The sequence below is a fragment of the Panulirus ornatus genome, chromosome 39 (genome assembly GCF_036320965.1).
Source record: "Panulirus ornatus isolate Po-2019 chromosome 39, ASM3632096v1, whole genome shotgun sequence".
NCBI classification, from domain to species: Eukaryota; Metazoa; Arthropoda; class Malacostraca; order Decapoda; family Palinuridae; genus Panulirus; species Panulirus ornatus.
The window spans coordinates 1,452,720-1,461,380 of NC_092262.1; the positions used below are offsets into that span (position 1 = coordinate 1,452,720).

The window sequence follows — 8,661 nt, forward strand, 5'->3', positions numbered from 1 at the left end:
CTAAGAACCTTCTACCAAACGTTCACTTTCTCGAGATATTTTCTTAAACATTTCTACTTTCTAAAGAATTTATCCCAGACACTTTTTCTTTCCAAAGACCTTGTCTTAAACACTCCCACTTTGTACGAAACTCATTCTGAACATATCTCTTCTCGGTAAAACTTATATCAAGCAGTCCTAGAGTCTACAGACTTCAGCTCAGAATTTAAGATGCACCATGTTTCTTTGCTTTAAAACTTTAAAATATGTAATACAATAAGTAGGCATGGAAAAAAAAACAATGTATATATAAATATATATATATATATATATATATATATATATATATATATATATATATATATATATATATATATATATATATATATATATATATATATATATATATATATATATATTCTTTTTTTTTTTTTCTTTTTTTAATTTTCCAAAAGAAGGAACAGAGAAGGGGCCCAGGTGAGGATATTCCCTCAAAGGCCCAGTCCTCTGTTCTTAACGCTACCTCGCTAACGCGGGAAATGGCAAATAGTTTGAAAAAAAAAAAATTATATATATATATATATATATATATATATATATATATATATATATATATATATATATATATATATATATATATATATATATATATATACATGCTTGTGGCATAAGAAGAGTGGGAGGTGGGTTGATTAGAAAGGGTAGTGAGTGGTGGGATGAAGAAGTAAGATTATTAGTGAAAGAGAAGAGAAAGGCATTTGGACGATTTTTGTAGGGAAAAAATGCAAATTGAGTGGGAGATGAATAAAAGAAAGAGACAGGAGGTCAAGAGAAAGGTGCAAGAGGTGAAAAAGAGGCCAAATGAGAGTTGGGGTGAGAGAGTATCATTAAATTTTAGGGAGGATAAAAAGATGTTCTGGAAGGAGGTAAAAAAAGTGCGTAAGACAAGGGAGCAAATGGGAACTTCAGTGAAGGGTGCACATGGGGAGGTGAAAACAAGTAGTGGTGATGTGAGAAGGAGATGGAGTGAGTATTTTCAAGGTTTGTTGAATGTGTTTGATGACAGAGTGGCAGATATAGGATGTTTTGGTCGAGGTGGTGTGCAAAGTGAGAGGGTTAGGGAAAATGATTTGGTAAACAGAGAAGAGGTAGTAAAAGCTTTGCGGAAGATGAAAGCCGGCAAGGCAGCAGGTTTGGATGGTATTGCAGTGGAATTTATTAAAAAAGGGGGTGACTGTATTATTGACTGTTTGGTAAGGTTATTTAATGTATGTATGACTCATGGTGAGATGCCTAAGGATTGGCGGAATGCGTGCATAGTGCCATTGTACAAAGGCAAAGGAGATAAGAGTGAGTGCTCAAATTACAGAGGTATAAGTTTGTTGAGTATTCCTGGTAAATTATATGGGAAGGTATTGATTGAGAGGGTGAAGGCATGTACAGAGCATCAGATTGGGGAAGAGCAGTGTGGTTTCAGAAGTGGTAGAGGATGTGTGGATCAGGTGTTTGCTTTGAAGAATGTGTGTGAGAAATACTTAGAAAAGCAAATGGATTTGTATGTAGCATTTATGGATCTGGAGAAGGCATATGATAGAGTTGATAGAGATGCTCTGTGGAAGGTATTAAGAATATATGGTATGGGAGGCAAGTTGTTAGAAGCAGTGAAAACTTTTTATCGAGGATGTAAAGCATGTGTACGTGTACGAAGAGAGGAAAGTGATTGGTTCTCAGTGAATGTAGGTTTGCGGCAGGGGTGTGTGATGTCTACATGGTTGTTTAATTTGTTTATGGATGGGGTTGTTAGGGAGGTGAATGCAAGAGTTTTGGAAAGAGGGGCAAATATGAAGTCTGTTGGGGATGAGAGAGCTTGGGAAGTGAGTCAGTTGTTGTTCGCTGATGATACAGCGCTGGTGGATGATTCATGTGAGAAACTGCAGAAGCTCGTGACTGAGTTTGGTAAAGTGTGTGAGAGAAGAAAGTTAAGAGTAGATGTGAATAAGAGCAAGGTTATTAGGTACAGTAGGGTTGAGGGTCAAGTCAATTGGGAGGCAAGTTTGAATGGAGAAAAACTGGAGGAAGTGAAGTGTTTTAGATATCTGGGAGTGGATCTGGCAGCGGATGGTACCATGGAAGCGGAAGTGGATCATAGGGTGGGGGAGGGGGCGAAAATTCTGGGAGCCTTGAAGAATATGTGGAAGTCGAGAACATTATCTCGGAAAGCAAAAATGGGTATGTTTGAAGTAATAGTGGTTCCAACAATGTTGTATGGTTGCGAGGCGTGGGCTATGGATAGAGTTGTGCGCAGGAGGATGGATTTACTAGAAATGAGATGTTTGAGGACAATGTGTGGTGTGAGGTGGTTTGATCGAGTAAGTAATGTAAGGGTAAGAGAGATGTGTGGAAATAAAAAGAGCGTGGTTGAGAGAGCAGAAGAGGGTGTTTTGAAATGGTTTGGGCACATGGAGAGAATGAGTGAGGAAAGATTGACCAAGAGGATATATGTGTCGGAGGTGGAGGGAACGAGGAGAAGTGGGAGACCAAATTGGAGATGGAAAGATGGAGTGAAAAAGATTTTGTGTGATCGGGGCCTGAACATGCAGGAGGGTGAAAGGAGGGCAAGGAATAGAGTGAATTGGATCGATGTGGTATACCGGGGTTGACGTGCTGTCAGTGGATTGAATCAGGGCATGTGAAGCGTCTGGGGTAAACCATGGAAAGCTGTGTAGGTATGTATATTTGCGTGTGTGGACGTGTGTATATACATGTGTATGGGGGTGGGTTGGGCCATTTCTTTCGTCTCTTTCCTTGCGCTACCTCGCAAACGCGGGAGACAGCGACAAAGCAAAAAAAAAAAAAAAATATATATACATATATATATATATATATATATATATATATATATACATATATATATATTTCTTATTTATTTATTTTGCTTTGTCGCTGTCTCCCGCGTTAGCGAAGTAGCGCAAGGAAACAGACGAAATAATGGCCCAACCCACCCACATACACATGTATATACATACACGTCCACACACGCAAATATACATACCTATACATCTCATCGTATACATATATATACACACACAGACATATACATATATACACTTGTACATAATTCATACAGTCCGCCTTCATTCATTCCCATCGCCACCTCGCCACAAATGAAATAACAACCCCCTCCCCCCTCATGTGTGCAAGGTAGCGCTAGGAAAAGACAACGAAGCCACCATTCGTTCACACTCAGTCTCTATCTGCCATGTAATACTGCACCGAAACAACAGCTACCTTTCCACATCCAGGCCCCACACAACTTTTCATGGTTTACCCCAGACGCTTAACATGCCCTGGTTCAATCCATTGACAGCACGTCGACCCGGGTATACCATATCGTTCCAAATCACTCTATTCCTTGCACGCCTTTCACCCGCCTGCATGTTCAGGCCCCGATCACTCAAAATCTTTTTCACTCCATCTTTCCACCTCCAATTTGGTCTCCCACATCTCCTCGTTCGCTCCACCTCTGACACATATATCCTCTTTGTCAATCCTTCCTCACTCATTCTCTCCATGTGACCGAACCATTTCCAAACACCCTCATCTGCTCTCTCAACCACACTCTTTTTATTACCACACATCTCTCTTATCCTATTATTACTTACTCGATCAGATCACCTCACACCATAAATTGTCCTCAAACATCTCAGTTCCAGCACATCCACCCTTCTGCACACGACTCTATCCATAGCCCACGCCTCGCAACCATACAACATTGTTGGAACCACTATTCCTTCAAACATACCCATTTTTGCTTTCAGAGATAATGTTCTCGACTTCCACACATTCTTCAAGGCTCCAGAATTTTCGCCCCCTCCCCCACCCTATGATTCACTTCCGCTTCCATGGTTCCATCCGCTGCCAAATCCAATCCCATATATCTAAAACACTTCACTTCCTCCAGTTTTTCTCCATTCAAACTTACCTCCCAATTGACTTGACCCTAAACCCTATTGTACCTAATAACCTTGCTCTAATTCATATCTACTCTCAACTTTCTTCTTTCACACATTTTACCAAACTCAGTCACCAGCTTCTGCAGTTTTTCACATGAATCAGCCAAAAGCGCTGTATCATCAGCAAACAACAACTGACTCACTTCCCAAGTCTCTCATCCACAACAGAATTCATACTTGCCCCTCTTTCCAAAACTCTTGCATTCACCTCCCTAACAACCCCTTCCATAAACAAATTAAACAACCATGGAGACATCACACACCCCTGCCGCAAACCTACATTCACTGAGAACCAATCACTTTCCTTTCTTACTACACGTACACATGCCTTACATACTCGATAAAAACTTTTCACTGCTTCTAGCAACTTGCCTCCCACACCATATATTCTTAATACCTTCCACAGAGCATCTCTATCAACTCTATCATATGCCTTCTCCAGATCTATAAATGCCACATACAAATCCATTTGCTTTTCTAAGTATTTCTCACATGCATTCCTCAAATCAAACACGCTGATCCACACATCCTTTACCACTTCTGAAACTACACTGCTCTTCCCTTCTCAATCAATACCCACCCATATAATTTCCCAGGAAATTATATTTATATATATATATATATATATATATATATATATATATATATATATATATATATATATATATATATATATATATATATATATATATGTTGTATGGTTGCGAGGCGTGGGCTATGGATAGAGTTGTGCGCAGGAGGGTGGATGTGCTGGGAATGAGATGTTTGAGGACAATGTGTGGTGTGAGGTGGTTTGATCGAGTAAGTAATGTAAGGGTAAGAGAGATGTGTGGAAATAAAAAGATCGTGATTGAGAGAGCAGAAGAGGGTGTTTTGAAATGGTTTGGGCACATGGAGAGAATGAGTGAGGAAAGATTGCCCAAGAGGATATATGTGTCGGAGGTGGAGGGAACAAGGAGAAGTGGGAGACCAAATTGGAGGTGGAAAGATTGAGTGGAAAAGATTTTGTGTAATCAGGGCCTGAACATGCAGGAGGGTGAAAGGAGGGCAAGGAATAGAGTGAATTGGATCGATGTGGTATACCGGGGTTGACGTGCTGTCAGTGGATTGAATCAGGGCATGTGAAGCGTCTGGGGTAAACCATGGAAAGCTGTGTAGGTATGTATATTTGCGTGTGTGGATGTGTGTATATACATGTGTATGGGGGTGTGTTGGACCATTTCTTTCGTCTCTTTCCTTGCGCTACCTCGCAAACGCGGGAGACAGCGACAAAGCAAAAAAAAAAAAAAAAATATATATATACATATATATATATATATATATATATATATATATATATATATATATATATATATATATATATATATATATATATATATATATATACGTATATATATATTTCTTATTTATTTATTTTGCTTTGTCGCTGTCTCCCGCGTTAGCGAGGTAGCGCAAGGAAACAGACGAAATAATGGCCCAACCCACCCACATACACATGTATATACATACAGGTCCACACACGCAAATATACATACCTATACATCTCATCGTATACATATATATACACACACAGACATATACATATATACACTTGTACATAATTCATACAGTCCGCCTTCATTCATTCCCATCGCCACCTCGCCACAAATGAAATAACAACCCCCTCCACCCTCATGCGTGCAAGGTAGCGCTAGGAAAAGACAACGAAGCCACCATTCGTTCACACTCAGTCTCTATCTGCCATGTAATACTGCACCGAAACAACAGCTACCTTTCCACATCCAGGCCCCACACAACTTTTCATGGTTTACCCCAGACGCTTAACATGCCCTGGTTCAATCCATTGACAGCACGTCGACCCGGGTATACCATATCGTTCCAAATCACACTATTCCTTGCACGCCTTTCACCCGCCTGCATGTTCAGGCCCCGATCACTCAAAATCTTTTTCACTCCATCTTTCCACCTCCAATTTGGTCTCCCACATCTCCTCGTTCGCTCCACCTCTGACACATATATCCTCTTTGTCAATCCTTCCTCACTCATTCTCTCCATGTGACCGAACCATTTCCAAACACCCTCATCTGCTCTCTCAACCACACTCTTTTTATTACCACACATCTCTCTTATCCTATTATTACTTACTCGATCAGATCACCTCACACCATATATTGTCCTCAAACATCTCAGTTCCAGCACATCCACCCTTCTGCACACGACTCTATCCATAGCCCACGCCTCGCAACCATACAACATTGTTGGAACCACTATTCCTTCAAACATACCCATTTTTGCTTTCAGAGATAATGTTCTCGACTTCCACACATTCTTCAAGGCTCCAGAATTTTCGCCCCCTCCCCCACCCTATGATTCACTTCCGCTTCCATGGTTCCATCCGCTGCCAAATCCAATCCCATATATCTAAAACACTTCACTTCCTCCAGTTTTTCTCCATTCAAACTTACCTCCCAATTGACTTGACCCTAAACCCTATTGTACCTAATAACCTTGCTCTAATTCATATCTACTCTCAACTTTCTTCTTTCACACATTTTACCAAACTCAGTCACCAGCTTCTGCAGTTTTTCACATGAATCAGCCAAAAGCGCTGTATCATCAGCAAACAACAACTGACTCACTTCCCAAGTCTCTCATCCACAACAGAATTCATACTTGCCCCTCTTTCCAAAACTCTTGCATTCACCTCCCTAACAACCCCTTCCATAAACAAATTAAACAACCATGGAGACATCACACACCCCTGCCGCAAACCTACATTCACTGAGAACCAATCACTTTCCTTTCTTACTACACGTACACAAGCCTTACATCCTCGATAAAAACTTTTCACTGCTTCTAGCAACTTGCCTCCCACACCATATATTCTTAATACCTTCCACAGAGCATCTCTATCAACTCTATCATATGCCTTCTCCAGATCTATAAATGCCACATACAAATCCATTTGCTTTTCTAAGTATTTCTCACATGCATTCCTCAAATCAAACACGCTGATCCACACATCCTTTACCACTTCTGAAACTACACTGCTCTTCCCCTCTCAATCAATACCCACCCATATAATTTCCCAGGAAATTATATTTATATATATATATATATATATATATATATATATATATATATATATATATATATATATATATATATATATATATATATATATATATATATATATATATATATATATATACATATATATATATATATATATATATATATGTTGTATGGTTGCGAGGCGTGGGCTATGGATAGAGTTGTGCGCAGGAGGGTGGATGTGCTGGGAATGAGATGTTTGAGGACAATGTGTGGTGTGAGGTGGTTTGATCGAGTAAGTAATGTAAGGGTAAGAGAGATGTGTGGAAATAAAAAGATCGTGATTGAGAGAGCAGAAGAGGGTGTTTTGAAATGGTTTGGGCACATGGAGAGAATGAGTGAGGAAAGATTGCCCAAGAGGATATATGTGTCGGAGGTGGAGGGAACAAGGAGAAGTGGGAGACCAAATTGGAGGTGGAAAGATTGAGTGGAAAAGATTTTGTGTAATCAGGGCCTGAACATGCAGGAGGGTGAAAGGAGGGCAAGGAATAGAGTGAATTGGATCGATGTGGTATACAGGGGTTGACGTGCTGTCAGTGGATTGAATCAGGGCATGTGAAGCGTCTGGGGTAAACCATGGAAAGCTGTGTAGGTATGTATATTTGCGTGTGTGGACGTGTGTATATACATGTGTATGGGGGTGGGTTGGACCATTTCTTTCGTCTCTTTCCTTGCGCTACCTCGCAAACGCGGGAGACAGCGACAAAGCAAAAAAAAAAAAAAAAATATATATATACATATATATATATATATATATATATATATATATATATATATATATATATATATATATATATATATATATATATATATATATATATATATATACATATATATATATATTTCTTATTTATTTATTTTGCTTTGTCGCTGTCTCCCGCGTTAGCGAGGTAGCGCAAGGAAACAGACGAAATAATGGCCCAACCCACCCACATACACATGTATATACATACACGTCCACACACGCAAATATACATACCTATACATCTCATCGTATACATATATATACACACACAGACATATACATATATACACTTGTACATAATTCATACAGTCCGCCTTCATTCATTCCCATCGCCACCTCGCCACAAATGAAATAACAACCCCCTCCCCCCTCATGTGTGCAAGGTAGCGCTAGGAAAAGACAACGAAGCCACCATTCGTTCACACTCAGTCTCTATCTGCCATGTAATACTGCACCGAAACAACAGCTACCTTTCCACATCCAGGCCCCACACAACTTTTCATGGTTTACCCCAGACGCTTAACATGCCCTGGTTCAATCCATTGACAGCACGTCGACCCGGGTATACCATATCGTTCCAAATCACACTATTCCTTGCACGCCTTTCACCCGCCTGCATGTTCAGGCCCCGATCACTCAAAATCTTTTTCACTCCATCTTTCCACCTCCAATTTGGTCTCCCACATCTCCTCGTTCGCTCCACCTCTGACACATATATCCTCTTTGTCAATCCTTCCTCACTCATTCTCTCCATGTGACCGAACCATTTCCAAACACCCTCATCTGCTCTCTCAACCACACTCTTTTTAT

The 8,661-nt window shown here is 40.0% G+C and overlaps 1 long non-coding RNA gene across 1 annotated transcript in view; it reads right to left on the bottom strand.

Moving 5' to 3' along the window:
* LOC139761237 (uncharacterized) overlaps window positions 1–8,661 on the bottom strand; it is a 581,791-nt gene that overhangs the window by 226,634 nt on the left and 346,496 nt on the right. The gene's annotated exons all lie outside the window — the stretch shown is intronic.